Source organism: Anomalospiza imberbis, chromosome 22, assembly GCF_031753505.1.
Source record: "Anomalospiza imberbis isolate Cuckoo-Finch-1a 21T00152 chromosome 22, ASM3175350v1, whole genome shotgun sequence".
Lineage (NCBI taxonomy): Eukaryota > Metazoa > Chordata > Aves > Passeriformes > Viduidae > Anomalospiza > Anomalospiza imberbis.
This window is the reverse complement of record NC_089702.1, coordinates 1,377,830-1,395,658: the sequence shown is the minus strand read 5'-3', so window position 1 is coordinate 1,395,658 and position 17,829 is coordinate 1,377,830. Positions and strand designations below refer to the sequence as shown.

Below are 17,829 nucleotides of genomic sequence, written 5' to 3'. Positions count from 1 at the left end.
GTTTCCCAGAAGTGGGCGGGGCTTTCTGCCAAATAGGCCCCGCCCCACGAGTGCTGCAGGCGGCGCCGCGCCGCGCATGCGCGTTGGGCCGCGGGGGGCGGGGCCGGGCGCGGCCGCCGGTCCCCTCACGGTGCCCCGCCATGTTGGCTGTGGCTCTGGCCGGTCCCGGGCGCTGCCGCGTCCCTCGGTTCCTTCGGGCAGGGGCCGACAGGCGTGTTGAGGCCACCTCGGAGCCCCCTCGGAAGTACATCGGTGCCGCAGTAGCGCGTTTTCCCTGTCAGCAGCCGCTCCAGAGACTCGCTCATTACATTGCTCTTGCCTCCGGAAGCTGAGACATTCTGCTGATTTTTTTTTTCTTTCTTGTCTAAGACTCCGTCGCCCTTTCCTGGTGAAATGGCAAGGGAAGGGCTGCAGGTGTGTGTCCCCCCATGCCGGCGCTCCTCCCGGCGGTGGGGAGTAGGAGGTGCTGTGAGGAGCATTTCAAGTGGTCTAAGTTTATGGTAACTTAACTCTGATGTCCCCTGTAAACGACACTTTATTATTCGGGTTATACTTGCCCAAGTACGGTTATGTTTTGCTTTGACACTAAAGGAAGGGGTGGGTGTGGGTGACTTGGTTCTTGACTCAGAGAGGTGGGAGAGCCATGGGAAATAGATCAGAGGTAGTTTCAGAGCTTTCAGGAAGGGGAGCTGATGAACTTTAGAGAACCATAGAAACATGGATTGGATTTGATTGGAAGGGACGCTAAAGCCCATCCAGTGCCACCCCTGCCATGGCAGGGACACCTTCCACTGTCCCAGGTGCTCCCAGCCCTGTCCAGCCTGGCCTTGGGCACTGCCAGGGATCCAGGGGCACCACAGCTGCTCTGGGCACCTGTGCCAGGGCCTGCCCACCCTCCCAGGGAGGAATTTAATCCAGTGCTTATTCCTTCTGGATTTGGACTCCTCGTGTGGCACACCAGCAGAGAATGATTCACGGCTCCGGCAGAGTCTGTGTGAGAACCACAGGGATGGTGCTTGGAGCAGCCTTGGAATGGGCAGGAGCAAGATCCCACATCCTTCACCTGCAGCATACACTGGCTCTGCACACGGGCCTCTTGCTCAAACGCTTTGCACAGTTTGGACAGAAATTTTAACTTCCAACAGCTCTTTCATAGGAGGATTCTACTGTGTCAGTTGATGATTGAGCATTGGTTGCACTCAATGATCTTAGAGGTTGTTTCCAACCTGAATGATTGTATGGTTCTAGGCTGTGTTGCAGAACAGTCCCGTTGCCCATTTAACTCTGGGTATGAGCCCTGAGTTAAAAGAACCCATCACAGTAGGTCACTGTCATACCTCATGTGTTGTAGTCAATTTTCTGCAGGATTTTCTGCAGGTTACTCCAGGACTTGTGGAATTGGTTAAAGTGTGCATGGAAGATATGGGGAGTGAGGTTGCTCTCATCAGCTCAGCCCTCCAGGGAGAGAGCCAGTAGATGAAGGTGGTTTTCAGTCCTCCCTGGAGCAGCTCTGGGTTGGGTGTATGGAGAGAGTTGAATTTTGGGTTCATGTTCTGTGTGCTCTCATGTTTGGGCAGAACGTGTTAGAGTCACAGAGCCTCGGAGCCACACAACCTCCAACATCCCTGAGTAAAGAATCATCCTTATAGAGTCAGACTGGTTTGGGTGGGAAGGGACCTGAAAGTTCCTCTGCCATGGGCAGGGACACCTTCCACTATCCCAGGGTGCTCCAAGCCTCGTCCAACCTGGCCTTGGACTCTTCCAAAGATCCAGGGCCAGCCAAAGCTTCTCTGGGCACCTTGTGCCAGGGCCTCACCTCCCACCCAGGGGAGCATTTCTTCCTGATTCAAGCTGAAAGAAACATTGAAGTGAGGCAGGAGTTGTGATAATAGGTGGTCACAACATTTGACATAATTTGCCTTTAAAAGTCTGAGGTTATTTTTGCCAGAGTAGTTGAGGTGATTGTGGTGTTGCATTTAGGGGTATTTCTGACCTTGATATTTTTATCACAGTGGAAGGAAGAGCAAACAAAGCTTTAGACAAAATATAAAGCACCTTAATACCCATGCTGTGGGTTTGAACAAGCCACACTTTCCATTGGAGTTATGTTCTGTAGTTGTTGGGGATGTGGGAAGGAAGCGGGGGGACAAGACTGAGAAAAGCTTGTCACAAGCCCAGGTTCAACACTGAAATCCAGAACACTGCTTTTCTCTTGTGGTTAAATTGTGTGAAATGAATCAGTGGTCTCAGTGTTACTGGCAGAGAAGTTTGTCACTCTTGGAGCTGTAAAGAATGCCTTGAAGGCACGAATGAAGTTTGACTGGTGTAACAATGACGCTGCAGTCAGCGAGCCACGGTCGCGGCACTGGTACAGCTCAGAGATGGGAAGAGCCCTTCAGCTGGGAGCAGCAGGAGCACGTCCTGATCACCCGGAGCTCCCGACACCTCTGCAGCCCCAGCAGTGCTTGGAGCAGGGTGAGAACACCGCCTGTCCCACCCACCGGAGCGGCAGCGGCGCTGGCCCGGCTCTGCTCTGCCCCTCCGTCCTGGTTCCAGGGGCTCCTACGGCCGGCTCAGGTTTCTGTTGTGGCAATCAAACCCACAAGTAGCTCTGAGCACCAGCACACATGGAGAGAATGCAAATACAGCTGTGCTCCTGTTTATGGAAACAGCACAGGGCGTATCTGCACTTGGTTTGAAGAGTTAGCACAAATAGCTGCATTAATAATTGCTGCGAAATATGCAGTGTTCTCATTTTGGGTGACCCAGTAGTGTCAAGACCTACTTCTGTGATTGCAGTTACAGTTCAGAGAGCACCCTTGGCCTCACAGAAACCTTTTGTTCCTGTGTTCATTCATTATGGTGATCCACTCTGGGACCACTGGTCAGGAAAAGCTCTTAGCTGGGAGCCCCTGATCTGTTACTGCACGTTTGGTGTTCATTGTGCGTGTGTGAGCCAAGAGCAGCAAGTTACAATACAAGGACTTAAACTAGGCAGGGCTTTGGCAGCTTCAGTCTGGATCCAGAGATGAGGACAGCTCATTCCACCTTGGCCCATCTCCAGCATCATCCCACCAATCCCAGTGACATGTCACCATTTTAACCGAGGAGAATTCTGACCACTTTGCCCCCCTGCCACTCCAGTCCATGCTGTCTTGTCTTAATCCCTCTCCCAGAAGCTGAGGTCCAGCCCTCATGGGTGGTGCTGAGCTTGGAGCACAGGAGGGTGGGGCCCACCATGCCTTATGTGCTGGAATTCCCAGAGTCTCTGTTCCTGGGTCAAGGCCTCCCCTCCTTCAGGTTGTGTTGGAGTTTGGTGTCTGGCCATGGCAGCTACACTGGAGAACCTGTGTGGAGGGTGACCCTCACAGGGAACATTGGGTACCTGATCCATGAGAAGAGCTCCTCCAGCAGGTACTGTGCTGATGATGACAGAGCAGTGCTCCGTCCTCCGGTGGGGACATGGGATTGGTGTGCCAGCTGCACAAACCCTCCGTGTGACTGGACACTGGAACTCTCAGACCCGAGGTGGTTCCACTCAGACCCTGCTACTCTCACTGTGACTTTTGGAGCCACCTTGAGCCAGAGAGACAAATGGGCTCTCGGCTGTTCCGTTCTTCAGAAATTCATCCTGAAGCAACTGCTTGAAAACTTCACCATTCAAAAGTTTCACTTCCCAAATAGTGCTGTGCTATAAATACCCTGTGCAGTGGGATATGACATTTACTCCCACACGAGACACAACAGGCTTTGTAACTTGCAAACTCCTTAACCCTTGAGTGAACACAAGGTAAGGGGTTTGTGGGACAGACTTGTGCTGCAGCCTGCAAGCTGCTGTGGCCTGCTGGAAAGGAAACAGAAGGGGAATTGCACACAGAGTTACTGCAGTTAGACTAGAAAAACGCACTTCTTCCAGCTGTTTGGACACCACAGAGTGAAGATTTTTTTTTAGGAATATTAGTTCTTTATTCCACTCTTATCAACTGATCTCGGAGCACCTTCCTGTCCAAACCAAAGAAGTACTTAAGTTAGTTTGCTTTAATTTCCGATTCTGCAACTGATTTATGATCCTTGACAAATTTCTTAGTTCCTTGGTTTCATTTCCATATAAAACAAATGGTAAATACCTCTCTCTTGTTCTTTACCTATTGTGTATATAAATCACAGTCATGGAATAGTCTGGCATGGAGACCCAAAATGAGATGGAAAGCCCATCCACTCCCACCCCTTGCCATGGACAGGGACACCTTCCACTATCCCAGGGTGCTCCAGGCCTTCTCCAGCCTTGCCTTGGACACTTCCAGGGATCCAGGGGCAGCCACAGCTTCTCTGGGCATCCTGTGCCAGGCCCTTCCCACAGGGAACAATTTCTTCCTTATAATAGAATCAGAGAATGGTTTGGCTTGGAAGGGACCTTAAAGGTCATATATGAGATAGATAGATAGATAGATAGATAGATAGACAGACGGATAGATAGATAGACAGATAGATAGACAGATGGATAGATAGACAGATAGATAGACAGATGGATTGATAGATAGAATAAAGACATAAACTAGAAATTCAGCCATTAGGCTCTGTCTCTGTCGGGTGCACTGACTGAAGTGCTGGGGTGCTGATGTTTCATAAATATACTATAGAAATATATAAATATCCTCTCTCTCTGTATACATATGTCTAAATGGGCGTAGGTTTGTAATGTTTGTATCTTTCCTATTGAGAAAGAGCTGAAGTCACCTAGATGGGTAGATTTTAAAATGAGTGGGTCATCTTATCCCCTTGCATAACCTCACCTCAAGCAAGGTGTGTGTCAGGGCAAGTCAAGAGCACGATTATCAGAGCAGCCCAGTGCTGCTGCTGCTCCTCTGCAGGTAATGCAGCCCAAGGTTTTAAAAGTGTGTGATGTTGGCATGTGAGTGTTTGCTGCTTAAAAGACTTTGCAGAGAGGGTTAATGTGAAGGGTTGAGATCAGGAGAAACCTCTTCCCCCCAGAGGGTGCTGGGCACTGCCCAGGCTCCTCAGAAAACGGGCACAGCCCCAAGGCTGCCAGAGCTCCAGGAGTGTTTGGACAACGCTCCCAGGGATGCACAGGGTGGAATTGCTGGAGTGTGTGTGGAGGGCCAGGGGTTGGACTGGATGATCCTTGGGGGTCCCTTCCAACTCGGGATATTCCATGATTCTCTGAGAGAATGTCTTGGGATATTCATGGCTCTATAAGAGAAATGAATCCTAGCATTGGAAATGAGCTGCTTTCATCTCCCTGGGTTGGGGGATATGGAAACAAACAAATTCAGGTCTTTGTAGAATGGGTTTGATTCCGATTCTAATCTCAGTTCCATGACATAGATGTGACCCCTCCCAAAGTGCTTGTGCCAGTGAAAATGCCTCAATGGCTTCCCGAAGTTTTTCATCAGCTCTTCTAAATGCCAAGCAGTTCCAATTAATCAGAGATTGGCCCTGCAGGGAATACGCTGCTGCACAGCTTCCTCTTGTCTTTGCCAAAACACGATCCAGCAGCTTGTGTTTCTGAGCAAGTTCTGCTTTCGGGTCTCAGTGCGGGGCTATCGCCAGGAAACACACGGCAGGCAGGGCTCTCCTGCTGCGTGTCCTGTCGGGAGCAGCAGTGGGCACAGGGAGAAGAGCCAGAGCTCCTCGTGGCTGCTCATTTATGGGCAGGAGGATCAAGTAAACATCAATTTTCCCTCTCTGCTGTGACCTCAGCTGGGGATTTCAGTGCTCCTCTGACCGACTTACGTGGAGCTGAGTCTTGATCAGATTCTGCTGCAGAGCTACTGGCCCTGCCTTTATCAAAGAGGAAATGAGCACTGGGAAGACAAAGCTGAAAAAAAGTAGCTCTGATATTGGGTCGTGGGTGCTCAGTTTAAGGAAATTTGAGTGTTCTTTTTCTTGTAGATTACAGGATTTGTCTGGCTGTGATGATTTCTTAATGGCTTTCCAAACTCAGCTCCCTAAAAATCACTTTTCTGGGAGATTGCACCAGAAACAGATGTCACTCACGTCAGATACTTAGGAGTGTATTAGAGAATAAGCCCCAAATCTTTGTCAGAATATTACAATAGGCATGTGGTGGATTTCTCTTTAAACCCCAGTTCTGATCATTAAGCAGTAAATTAAAAATTCAAATACTGCTTTTTGAAAAGGAATTGTTAATATATAGTTTGTAGAGATCAGGTTAATGAATTGTGAGAAGCTGAGAAGTTGATATTTCTATTTGATTGAATACTCTTTTTTTAACTAATGACTCTTAATCCAAAATGGGCAGTACTTTCTTCCCAGGGAGCTGGTTCTAATTTAACTCTTTGTACCCATTTGTCAGAAACATGTTCCAAGTACAGCCTTTACTCATTAGCACTTTGATCTATGCATACGTCCTTTTGGGAGGGAAAAGTGTGCTGGATTTTCTGACCAGCATCCCAAGGGACTTCATCTTTGCTGATGTGTAGAGATCTGGGATGGGAAGTCAATGGAGATGCCTGTGCACAGTATTTATGGAGTTTTCATACTCCATGGAGTATTTCAGCAGCAGGAGGGGCCAGTGCTGGCATTCCCTGCAGGTTTTCTCTGTGTACAAAGAGGACTTTGTCCCTAGATAGCTGCTCTGGTCACATCCCACTGTGGTTTCACTATGAGCAGATAAAAAGTTTGCTGTTAAATGTCACACGCAGCTGAGCTGAGAAGTGCCAGGCAGGGTCCAAAGGCCACCCTGGCTTGCTGGGATTCCAAGCTGAGGTGTGTGCAGGTCATTCCAAAATAACCCATGGCTTGTTACAAGCAAGACACCTGGAAAAAGGAATTTGGCTTTATGTTTCAGCTGAGCAAGCTTGTGACTGAGCTTCCACTGCAGGGTTATGTCAGCACTTCACAAAATCACAGAATGATTCATGTCAGAAGAAGCCTTAGGATCATCAAGTCCAACCATCAACCCCGCACCACCACCATGGTCACCACTAAAGCATGGCATGAAGTGCCACAGCCACATGTCCTGGGCAGGCTTTTCCAAGGCTAGACAACCCTTTCTGGGAATAGCTTTTCCCTAATATCCAACCTAAACCTCCCCTGGTACAACCTGAGGCCGTTCCTCTTGTCCCATCACTTGTTACCTAGGAGAAGAGACTGATCCTTACCTGGCTGCAGCCTCCCAGCTTTGCAGGGCTCTCGTGTTGGACAGCACTGGGTTTATTCCCTACATCTGGTTTGTTCCTTCCACAGCAGAACACGGCACTCACTGGCAGGCTGGGTACAGGCAGGTTTGATTGCAAGAATTAATCCAGTTAGCAATTTTTAAAGGCCACAGGATGAGGACACAAATTGAGTGGCTTACTTGGGTTTCAAAGTCTCCTCTTCCCCAAATTGCAGTACTTTGTAAATCATAGAGCCATGGAATGGTTTGTGTTGGAAGGGACTTTAAAAACCATCTCATTCCACCCCCCTGCCATGGGCAGAGACACCTCCCACTATCCCATGTTGCTGCAAGCCCTATCCAACCTTCCAGAGAGCTATAATATATGAATAAATGGTCATTTATATATATAAATGGTCATTCATATATATGTCCAAATATGACAATTTATATAATTACATATGACCAATAATGACACAATGTATTAATAAAATACAATTTTCATGTCCATTTCTCTCCTTCCTTAGTCCAGAGGGAGGGCAGGAAGGTGGACAACATCACATCTGTGCTCCTGCATCTTAGACAAGACTTTGTCATCATACTGGGACTGATTCTTGCTGGACAATGAAGCCAAGGGCTGGAACACCTCTCCTGTGAGGACAGACAGAGAGAGCTGTGTTCAGCATGAAGAGGAGAGGGCTCCAGAGAGACCTCAGAGCCCCTTCCAGTGCCTAAAGGGGCTCCAGGAGAGTTAGACAGGGACTTAGGACAAGGGATAGAGGGACAGGACAAGGGGGAATGGCTTCCCACAGCCAGAGGGCAAGGATAGATGGCATATTGGGATGGAATTGCTCCCTGTGAGGGTGGGCAGGCCCTGGCCAAGGTTGCCCAGAGAAGCTGTGGCTGCTCCTGGACCCCTGGAAGTGTCCAAGGCCAGGTTGGGTGGGGCTTAGAGCCACCTGGGACAGTGGAAGGTGTCCCTGCCATGGCAGGGCATGGGACTGGGTGGTGTTTTAGGTTCCTTCCCACCTAAACCATTCTGGGATTCCGTGGTTTACAGGATCCCAGGGATAGGTGTGCAGGGCTGGTGTTACCTGGAGCAAAGCCCCAGCACAGGGGCTGAGGGAGGCGGCTTTGGGCAGTGTGGGGTGACCTGGGTGTCAGACCCGGCTGTGTCTGTGGGCAGGGCAGAGGGGCTGCCCTGGGCTGGGGCTTTAGGCACCGTGACCAGAGCCCACCGTCCCTCTCACTGCTGGTCCCTTCCTGGTCAGGCTGAGCTCAGCCCTCATCCCCTGCTCACACTGTGGTGAAGCAGCAGGGCTGGCTTCAGGACAAGGCTTTGGGAACCCCTCTGCTCTCCCAGCACTGCAGATGTGGGCCTTGGAACGAATCTCAGATGGACAAACAGCGTGGGACGGAGCCCACACAGCTCCAGGCATTTCAGCTCTGCAGTCGCTGTCCAGTGCCAGAATGTGGGATCTTCTTGTGCAACATCCTGAGTTCCCTGTCTGCCAGGTGTGCGGGGTCCCCTGCTTGTGCATAGCCTCTCACCGTGTCGGGAAAACCTGCCCCAGCTTCCTGGAATCCCTGCTCAACCTCCTGCTAGGCTGGGAGGCTCCGAGCCCTCACACAGGGTGGGCAGCAGGACACGCTCCCTGCGCCGGGCACGGACCCAGCGGAGTGGAACAAGAGCAGAGGAAATCCCGAGAGCGCCGGCACGGGCAGCCCTGCGGGGGCTCAGCTGTCGGCGGCTGTTGAGCAGTTTTCCCTTCTGGAATATCTCCTTTCATCCCAGCCTCTGGCCTGAGCAGTCTGAAATCCCGAGCAGCCGAGCAGCTCTTTGCTCTTACAGGCATTCAGATGAATGCCTCAGCTGAACCCCAGCAGCTGCTGCCTGTGTGAGGCACTTCTCCGCCGGTTCTGCCCGGTGCTCATCCCCTGCCTTGCGAGGAGGTCGGCACAGCTCCATGTTCCCATGTCCCCACCTCCTCCGAGCCGCTCCCGGAGCTGCCGAAGGGACGTGGAACTGCCATGCTCGGTATCCCCCGAGCAGATTTCTTTACCTGGCTGCTACATCCCGTTCCCAGGTTCCTGTCCCACTCCAGGCTGCCTCAACACCTCTGCCACCACCTGGGACCTCACTGGCACTGTTTACAGTTCTAATGCCAGTCACTAACTTTCTCTGATTGGAAATATGAGATAATGTTGGAAGTACTCACAAATTTTCTCCTGTTTTTCATCTGTGGTGGGAAGGGCTAATGAGAAACAGAAAAACAGAAAAGCAAAGGCTTTTCCCTTCCGCCCAACTACAGTCCTGATAGAGACATTCCAGCTCCAGTGATTAGTCAGTGTTGACTCTGGGTATCCTGTTTCTCTCCTGATGTCCCCAACTTCCTACACAGCTCCTTAGTTCAGTGACACCTCCCGTGATGCTCTCTCCCTCAGCTCTGTTGATCTCCTGCTGTTAAAGTCGTAGGTCTATCCATCATCCATTCACCGTCCATCCACCATCCATCCCTCCCTTTATTTCCCAGTGATCCCCCTGCCTATAGACAGAAATCCCTCACAAACCTCAGAGCTTTAACTCCCTCTTTATGATTAATTTTTAACTTCCCAGGAGAAGGATGATCTTGGTGGAAGGAGCCTAGCTTGGCGTGGTCCTCATTCCTGCTGTCATGTGTGAAGAGAGATAGAAATACATCCAGAGGCCCAGAGATGGTCATGGAACACGGGCAGCATGTCCAAAGTAATCCCATCTGCAGGAGCCTACAAGAAGCCATTCCTTCTCCTGGAGCCTAAAAAGGAGAACAATTTCCTTCACCAGGTTTGAGAGCAAGATGTGGGGTCACTGGGGAGATAGCCACAGACAGATCCATCAGGGCTGAAGGCAGGAGAACCACATTTAATATTAGGTTGCAAAACCTAACACCTGGACTATCTTTGCTTTTCTAACACCAAAAACGTCCCTTTACCAAAGAGCCTGAGAGCTCACAGGCAGCATTATCTGGGCTGAGAAATGCAGGGCCTGTGAGGCACCTTCAGCTGCTGTGACAGTAAATCCTGGTAGGAACAATTCAGCAGAAGCCTGGTCAGCCAGAGCCCAGGATGGAGCAGGGGCACGTCACAAAGCCAGTTTTACACAGACCCCTAAAGCAGCAGTTCTCCAGCAATAGCAGCTGGTTCAGCCTTGGCTACAGAAGTTTATTAAGATAAATCAGAGACTGGAATTTCTAATGAAATTAAACTAGACTGTAAAATATATGTAAAAATGGAAATGGACTAAAAATTCCATCAGACATTTGATATTAATCCAACACAAAATGCTTGTGATGCTTTAAAGGGAATTATGTAATAATCTGGTCAAAATAACAGAGCCTTTAAATGCGGATTCCACCTGGAGGTGGGATCCATAGGGAGATAAAGAGGACATTCAGCTAAGTGGCAAAGGCGACACGGAGCCACCTCCCTGTGATTGCTCCTCTTGGACTGGCTGCCTACACCGGGCTCCCGCAGCCCCACAGCTGGGCTCCTGCAGCACTGGCACAGGTTGCCCAGAGAAGCTGTGTCTTGGTTTGAACAGACAGGTGTGTGCTAAGGAAGGCAGGAGCCTCCCTTGAAATGGAAAATGTAAACCCCCTCCCTCCAAATTAATACACTTTTGAAATCAAGGGGCTCTCGGGCAAAGATATGGGAATAGGAATAACAGTTCTTTACTAGGAAAATTAAAAATAAAAATGCAATAGTACAAAAAAAGAAAACAAACACTGCCAGAGTCAGAGCAGGCCCTGGCAGCCTGTGGGTCAGGGAGGTGGCAGCAGTCCCATGCCATGGTGGCTCAGCCCTCCTGCAGTGCCAGCTGTGCTTCTGCTGGAGCAGGGATCCTGCACAAGGGTGGAGTTTTCCTCTGAAGCTCCAGGGCTGGCGGAGATGGGCCTGGGCTTCCTCTGGGAATGCAGGGGGGAAGAAAGCTGCTCCTCTGGGAATGCAGTGGGGCAGAAAGCTGCTCCTCTGGGGATGCAGTGGGGAAGAAAGCTGCTCCTCTGGGAATGCAGTGGGGAAGAAAGCTGCTCCTCTGGGAATGCAGTGGGGCAGAAAGCTGCTCCTCTGGGAATGCAGTGGGCAAAGGCTGCTGTGGTGTTCCCAAGGTCAGATTGTATCCAGGTAGGAATGCTTGGCTCCTGCCCTGGGCACAGCCTCTCCCCATGGGATGATGGAATTTTCTCAGCCATGCAGGGACACTCATTGGAGATCTCCTGGAGAGATTGGTTCTGGAAGAGATAAAGAAAACTGCCCCACCTGGTTTTAACCGGTGGCCCAATTAACAGAAGATAACTGCCCCACTTCTAACAGATGGCAATGGAATACACACCCCCAGCCACATCTTGCAATCTAAGACAAGCTGTGGCTGCTCCATCCCTGACAGTGTCCAAGGCCAGGTTGGACAGGGCTTGGAGCACCCTGGGATGAGAGCTGGTGGTGGGAGCAGTGTGTGCAGCAGAGAGGTGATTCCATGATCTGTCCTGCTTCCAGGGAAAGCTCAGGGCCCCGTGTGCCTGTGGGGAATCACGGAATCACAGAATGGTTTGGCTTGGAAAGGACCATAAAAGTCACCCATTTCCATGCCCCTAATGGCTTAAAGCTGCACTATTCCAGCCCAAAATTCCAGTGCAGCCCAGCTCGGCTTTACCCAGAGTACAGCTGTGTATTTCCCACAGCACTCTCAGGTGAAGTCTCACCTTTCCCTCTGTTCCCAGCTTTGCAAAGCTGAGGTGTTTGTGTTCACAGGCTGTGCTGCTCACCCGACGAACTCAGTAGCAAGAGCAACAAAACAGTAATGGGCTGGAAAAACACAGCAAGGACCCCCGTGGTGAATCTGCTGGGTCTCCAGACAAGCAAAGTCACACTCTGCAGAGGACACAGCATTGGCTCCAGGGCTAAACCAGCCCATCCCCACAGGGCTTCTGCTGTCCTAAACCCATGTCCTGCTGGTTAGACACTCCTCCCCTCCCCAGGGAGTTCTTGGTCAGAAAAATATTTCCATCTGTCATCAGGAGGTTGCCTGAATTGTTGGTAACTTAATAAATGGAGGAAAGAGTCAGCTCAGACTATTACAAATGTGAAGTCTTCAGGTGTGGATCCAGGCTGGCAAAGCTGGGGGTGTTCAGCCTGGAGATGAGGAGGCTCCCGGGAGACCTTAGAGCCCCTTCCAGTGCTTAAAGAGCCTCCAGGAGAGCTGGAGAGGGCCTTTGGTCAAGGGCCTGGATTGACAGGACAAGGGAGAATGGCTTCCCACTGTCAGGGTAGATGGGATATTGGGATGAAATTAGTGGGAGGCCCTGGCACAGGGTGCCCAGAGCAACTGTGGCTGCCCCTGGATCCCTGGAATTGCTCAAGGCAGGAGTGGAAGGTGTCACTGCCCATGGTGGGGAGTGGGAACAAGATGATCTTTAAGGTCCCTTCCAGCCAAACCATCCTGTGATTCTAGACTGAGCATAACTAAGAAAAGGTTAAGCAGTGACTCGATTGTGTTCTCCAGAGGAGATTCTGATGTTAGAGCACATTTATTTTAACAACAGAAACACCAGTGCCAACAGCCAGGAGGAGGAAGGAGGCAAATCCAGGCTGGCACAAGAAGCAGGAAAGGCTCATTGAATCCACTTTAACTCCAACAAAATTAAGTGTCTGTCTCAGCTTGACCATCTCCCACAGTAATTTCTGCATTAAAATAAAAGGTTCCTGCCACAACATGGAATTGAAGCGCAGGATAAGCTCCCGGTTGTGTCCCCTCCCCGCCCGTGTCGTGTTACACTGTCACTGGTTTGACTCAGAGGCGAACTCTCCGCTTTGGCTCATGTAACGCCAGACACAAAAAGAGCTCATTCATCAACGGGATCCCAAGATGCTCTTGCAACATCACGGGGAAAAGCTGCTGCTTTGCCAAGTTTAGACGGGGACCTGATTCTCTTCTCTGTACACTGGGCTCAGACATGTCTTAACAGATCAAAGAATTGTCATAGATAAGAGCAGACACTCGTACCAGATAGAAGCAGTTCCTACCTTGTGAGGTTAAGGAAAAGGTTCTTCTTTTTTAATGTAAATGCGCACTTTAAAAATCACTTCTAAAAAAATAACAAATCAATGTCTTTCTTAAGACAAACAAGTCTGAGGAGAATCTTTCATCCTCTCCTGCTCACAGGACACTCATTCTCCTCCCCCCCTTCCAGAGGCATTCACAGACAGCTGGGAAAGGAGCCTGGATAGGGCTGTGTCACCTGGAGCCACATGCATTGTCCCATGTTCCTTCAGCAGGATGCAAAATTTCGCTGCCTGTTTCATCAAAGCTGCACAGGGGATTTTCAAAAATTCAAAGATCACTTTTGCCAGTGATACCATTTTTAGGACTGAGCCCTCAGCTCCTGGGCACTGGGAACAGCATCTCTGTTACCAGCTCTGTATTTGTCCAGTTAAGAGTGAGGGGTCCAGCAAATACCTGCAAACAGCTGCAGCCATTGGGATGGATCCTCTTCCCACCTTCCTGCAGCATCACCCACCAGGAGGTGTTCGATTCATGAGCTGGTCTGGGAGCCTGACCCTTGAATCACCTGTGCTGTGACCATTCCAACCTGCACGTGGCACAAGGACTTGTCCAAAGGATACCTGGAGTTTTCCTCAAAGAACTGTAGAGGGTTCACCTTCCTGGGAAAGAATTCCAGAGAAAGGAATGGAGCTGGGGAAGGAGCTGGGGGGGGCTCAGCCTGGAGAAAAGGAGGCTCAGGGAGGCCCTTCTGGCTCTGCACAACTCCTGACAGGAGGAGACAGCCGTGGAGGAGGGTCAGGCTCTGCTCCCAGGGAAAAAGGGACAGGATGAAAAGAAACAGCCTCAAGTTGTGCCAGGGAAGGATCAGGTTGGATGTTAGGGAAAATTTAATCATGGAAAAGTTGTCCAGCCCTGGTACAGCCTGCCCAGGGCAGGGGCAGAGTCACCATGCCTGGAGTGACTTAAAGGTGTGTGAATGTGGCATATGGGGGCATGGGTTGGTGGTGGGCTTGGCAGTGCTGGGGGAATAGTTGGACTCAATCTTAGAGGGCTTTTCCAACTGAAATGTTTCTATGATTCTGTGATCCTTAAGGAAGATTTGGGCAGGATGGTGCTGGAAAATCTGCCAAGCTTCTGAGATTGTGTCCACCCCAGCTCTTAACCACAGGTCAGCTGGAGCTGGCAGGGCTAATTCAGCTACTGCAGGTTCATTTGGTGGCTGGATATTGAATTTCTGGACACTGCAATGGCTCTGGCTCTGGGCCAGGGAGAGGTGAAGGATGGCAGGTGACTGTCCTGGACATGCTGCCCCGTGTCACATCTCAAGCAGGTGAGGACAAATCCATCCAATACCCTGGGAGCTGTGGGCAGAGATGGACGGGGACTGTGCCCTCGTTCATGTTCTTTGACATTAAAATGCTCATTAATGAGGCAGCTTGAATCAGACCCATTAATGGGGTACATCAAAGATCATCTGGCAAAGCACCTTGGCAGCAACTGGCATCAGAGCAAGGACTCCCCAGCAGAACCTTCTGGAACTGAAGCCACTCCCTGTGGCTGCTGCCCCTGCACTGCTGCTGCCCCCATGGTAGGTAGCTCCTGGTCTGGGCACAAATGCACAGGGGAACTCAAAGGTTCCTCTGACCCCCATGGGGGTCCTCCAGTGGCACTGCACCCACCAGCCCCTCTCAGCCATTTCTGCAGGAATTATTGATGTTGCAAATGAGAATTTGGATATTTGCACCCAGCAGTGCCCGGGGGAGGCTGGGCTGGTCCTGGTCACTCATGTCACTGCCCCACATCCGTGTGTGCCTGACAAACCAGCAAACCCAACCAGCGCCCAGGTCTCTTCCAGAAACAATTACCTCATGTTGAAGCCATCGAGCATGTGATTTCCCAGCCCGACACTGAGAGCCTCCCTCCTCCAGAGGGAGAGGAGCTGTGCAGGAGCCAGCTGGGATTCAGCAGGAAAGGCTTTATCCTCTCTCCAAGGACATGGGGTCCAAGCAGGACCCTGCCTAGGAGATGGGACTGCCAAGGCACCATGCAGGAAGCAGACTGCACCCTTCAGAGAAGAAAAGCCCTTAAAGCTTTGAATCTGTGTGAAATTTTAGCACCTTAAAACTTCAGATCTGCCTGGATTTTGAGCTCATTTCCTGGGAAATTGGCTTATTTCTCTCAGGGTTGTAAAAATATGGATGGATATTTCCAAAGAGGGAGTTTGAATTGAGGCAGAAGGGCTACACCTGCCTGGTTTGGCACATTGAGGTGAGGGAATGTGAGGAAGTCTCCCCTTGGTGAGCTCCAAACTCCGTACAGCACCTGGCACCTGGCTCTGATGGGGACAGACAGTGTGGCTGAGCTCCATGGCAGCAGGATCAGGCTTTGTTCTGCTGCCAGGTTCTTGCCAGCACCTCATTCCTTGTCCCACTTTCTCTCAGCCCCGTGACTTGCAGAGGGAAGGGGAGAGCAGCTCTGCTCGGTCATTGAGCTCCTGGCCCCGCTCAGGTCCCACGTGAATGTCTCACAAGGATCCCCTTTGATCCCAGCACAGCCAGGAGGCTTCAGGAACGAGGACAGAGGCCATGAGCACTGCAGAATAATTAATCCAAGAGAGGGAACCTACTGGGAACTGCTGTCTGAGACAAATCCCAGTCTCGGGAGACTCAGGTGGGCTTCTCCAGCTGGGACAGACAAGTTTGTGACTCGCAGAGCCTGGCTGGGAGCAGAGTTTCCCTGAAACCCTCAAGCTTCTCTTTCCTGAAAGCTCCTCTCTGCAGATTAGCAGATGTCTTTGTTGGAGCCCTGGGTCCCTGCCAAGGATTACTGTAAACACTTGGCGAGGTGCAGCCTCCTGGCACCCGCTCCGTGTGGGGGGAGCGCAGGTCACCTCGCGAGTGGCACTTGGGTGTTCACACTCACACAGAAGCTGTTAACTGCAAACAGCCCGGGCAGGGCCAGCACAGCTTCAGCTTGCATCCCTGAAACAACACCAGTATTTTGGTTTTCCCACTCAAGGAAGAGTGAAGAGGTTAAGTAGGAGATGTTCCCATAGCTGTGAATTCCAAGTACACGATGGCCAGTGGTGTAAAGACAAAGTCTGCTGGTGCCAGGTGTAAGAAATGTGAAAGACCACAATAGAAATTGATGTATGATCAAGGGTCAATCCAGGTCTGAGTGGCCAAGAGCTCCTGCTCTGGCACTGGGAGCTGCTCACCTGTGTGGGATCAGGAGAGTGAGGTGAGAGAAAACCTAACCTGTCATGGGATCTCAGAGCAGTCTGAGTGGGAAGGGGGTTTAAAGCACATCTTGTGCCACCCCTGCCATGGCAGGGACACCTTCCACTAGCCCAGGTGGCTCCAAGCCCTGTCCAGCCTGGCCTTGGACACTGCCAGGGATCCAGGGGCAGCCACAGCCTCTCTGGGCACCCTGTGCCAGAGCCTCACCACCCTCACAGGGAAGAATTCCTTCCCAATATCCCACCTAACCCTGCCCTCCGGCACAGGTCCCTGTGTCCTGTTCCTCCATCTGTTGTCCAAAGTCCCTCTCCAGCTCTCCTGGAGCACCTTTAGGCAGTGGAAAGGGCTCTAAGTACTACCTGGATGCTTCTCTTCTCCAGGCTGGACACCCCCAGCACTCCCAGCCTGTTATGGGGTGAGGACTTGGTTGCAACCACACAGGGACTAAGCGAGAGCTCCAGAGATTCCCTCACTTAGAGATGGAGTAAAGATCTGTGTGACCTATTTGCCCAGAAGCCATCACTGGAGGACTCTGCCCTCCCAGGTGTGACAGCTGCAGGACCATCATGGTCAGCTCCAGCTCCCCAGTTCCTAAGGCCACACGTCAACGCAGTGTTCCAACGCAGGTCTGAATGTGAAGAAAACATTGCAGGACAGCACTGAAATGACTCATATTTGAAGAAAAACCTCTTATAGCAAAGGCCTGGAGCCCCAGTTCTGACTGTCAGTCATTAAGGCCTGCCAATGCCTTAATGAGCAGCTCCAACAATTAATTACCTCCCCTGTAAAGAATGTGCTGTTTCCCAGTTCCACACGTCTCTGTTGGCCAACAGCTTTGGCGTGTGTTCTTCTTCTTCCCTGCCAGATGGAAGAACCCTCCTGTGTCAAACTTCTGCTCCCCCATGGGAACTGCCAGGGTTCCAGTCTTTCCTGAGCCGTGGGTGGCACCACAGGTGTGGGATCCCAGTGTTGCTCCAGGTTTCCCAAGCTGCTGACGTGAGCTCCCAGGCTGGCTGTGGTCCCTCATCCCATCCTGTCAGATTAATCCCTTTTCTGACCCAGAGATGGGGCAACTGAGAGGTGTTTTAAATACTTTTATTCCATTTTCAGTCTCATGTGAAGGGTGAGACAATACAGATGTTATAATTCATGCTATTACAATCAGAGAGAGATTTTTATAATTTTCTACAAATGCATTTCCCACACCATCCTAAACCAGTTTTATAGTCTCTGATCCTATACGTAGGAACTGTGTGCAGTTCTGGGTCCTAGCATTTGAGAAGCATGGGAAAACCCTGGAATGTGTCCAGAGGAGGAGAACCAAGCTGGTGATGGGTTTGAAGACATGGAGAGAAGGGGGCTGAGGGGTGATCTCATGGCTCTGTGCAGCTTCCTGAGGAGAGGACGTGGAG

The 17,829-nt window shown here is 50.9% G+C and overlaps 1 long non-coding RNA gene across 1 annotated transcript; it reads left to right on the top strand.

Moving 5' to 3' along the window:
• Positions 1–99: 99 nt before the first annotated feature.
• LOC137486721 (uncharacterized) lies at positions 100–10,062 on the top strand. Its single transcript, XR_011005785.1, has 2 exons — positions 100–244; positions 9,759–10,062. It is a non-coding gene; the product is annotated as an uncharacterized lncRNA (long non-coding RNA).
• Positions 10,063–17,829: the final 7,767 nt, after the last annotated feature.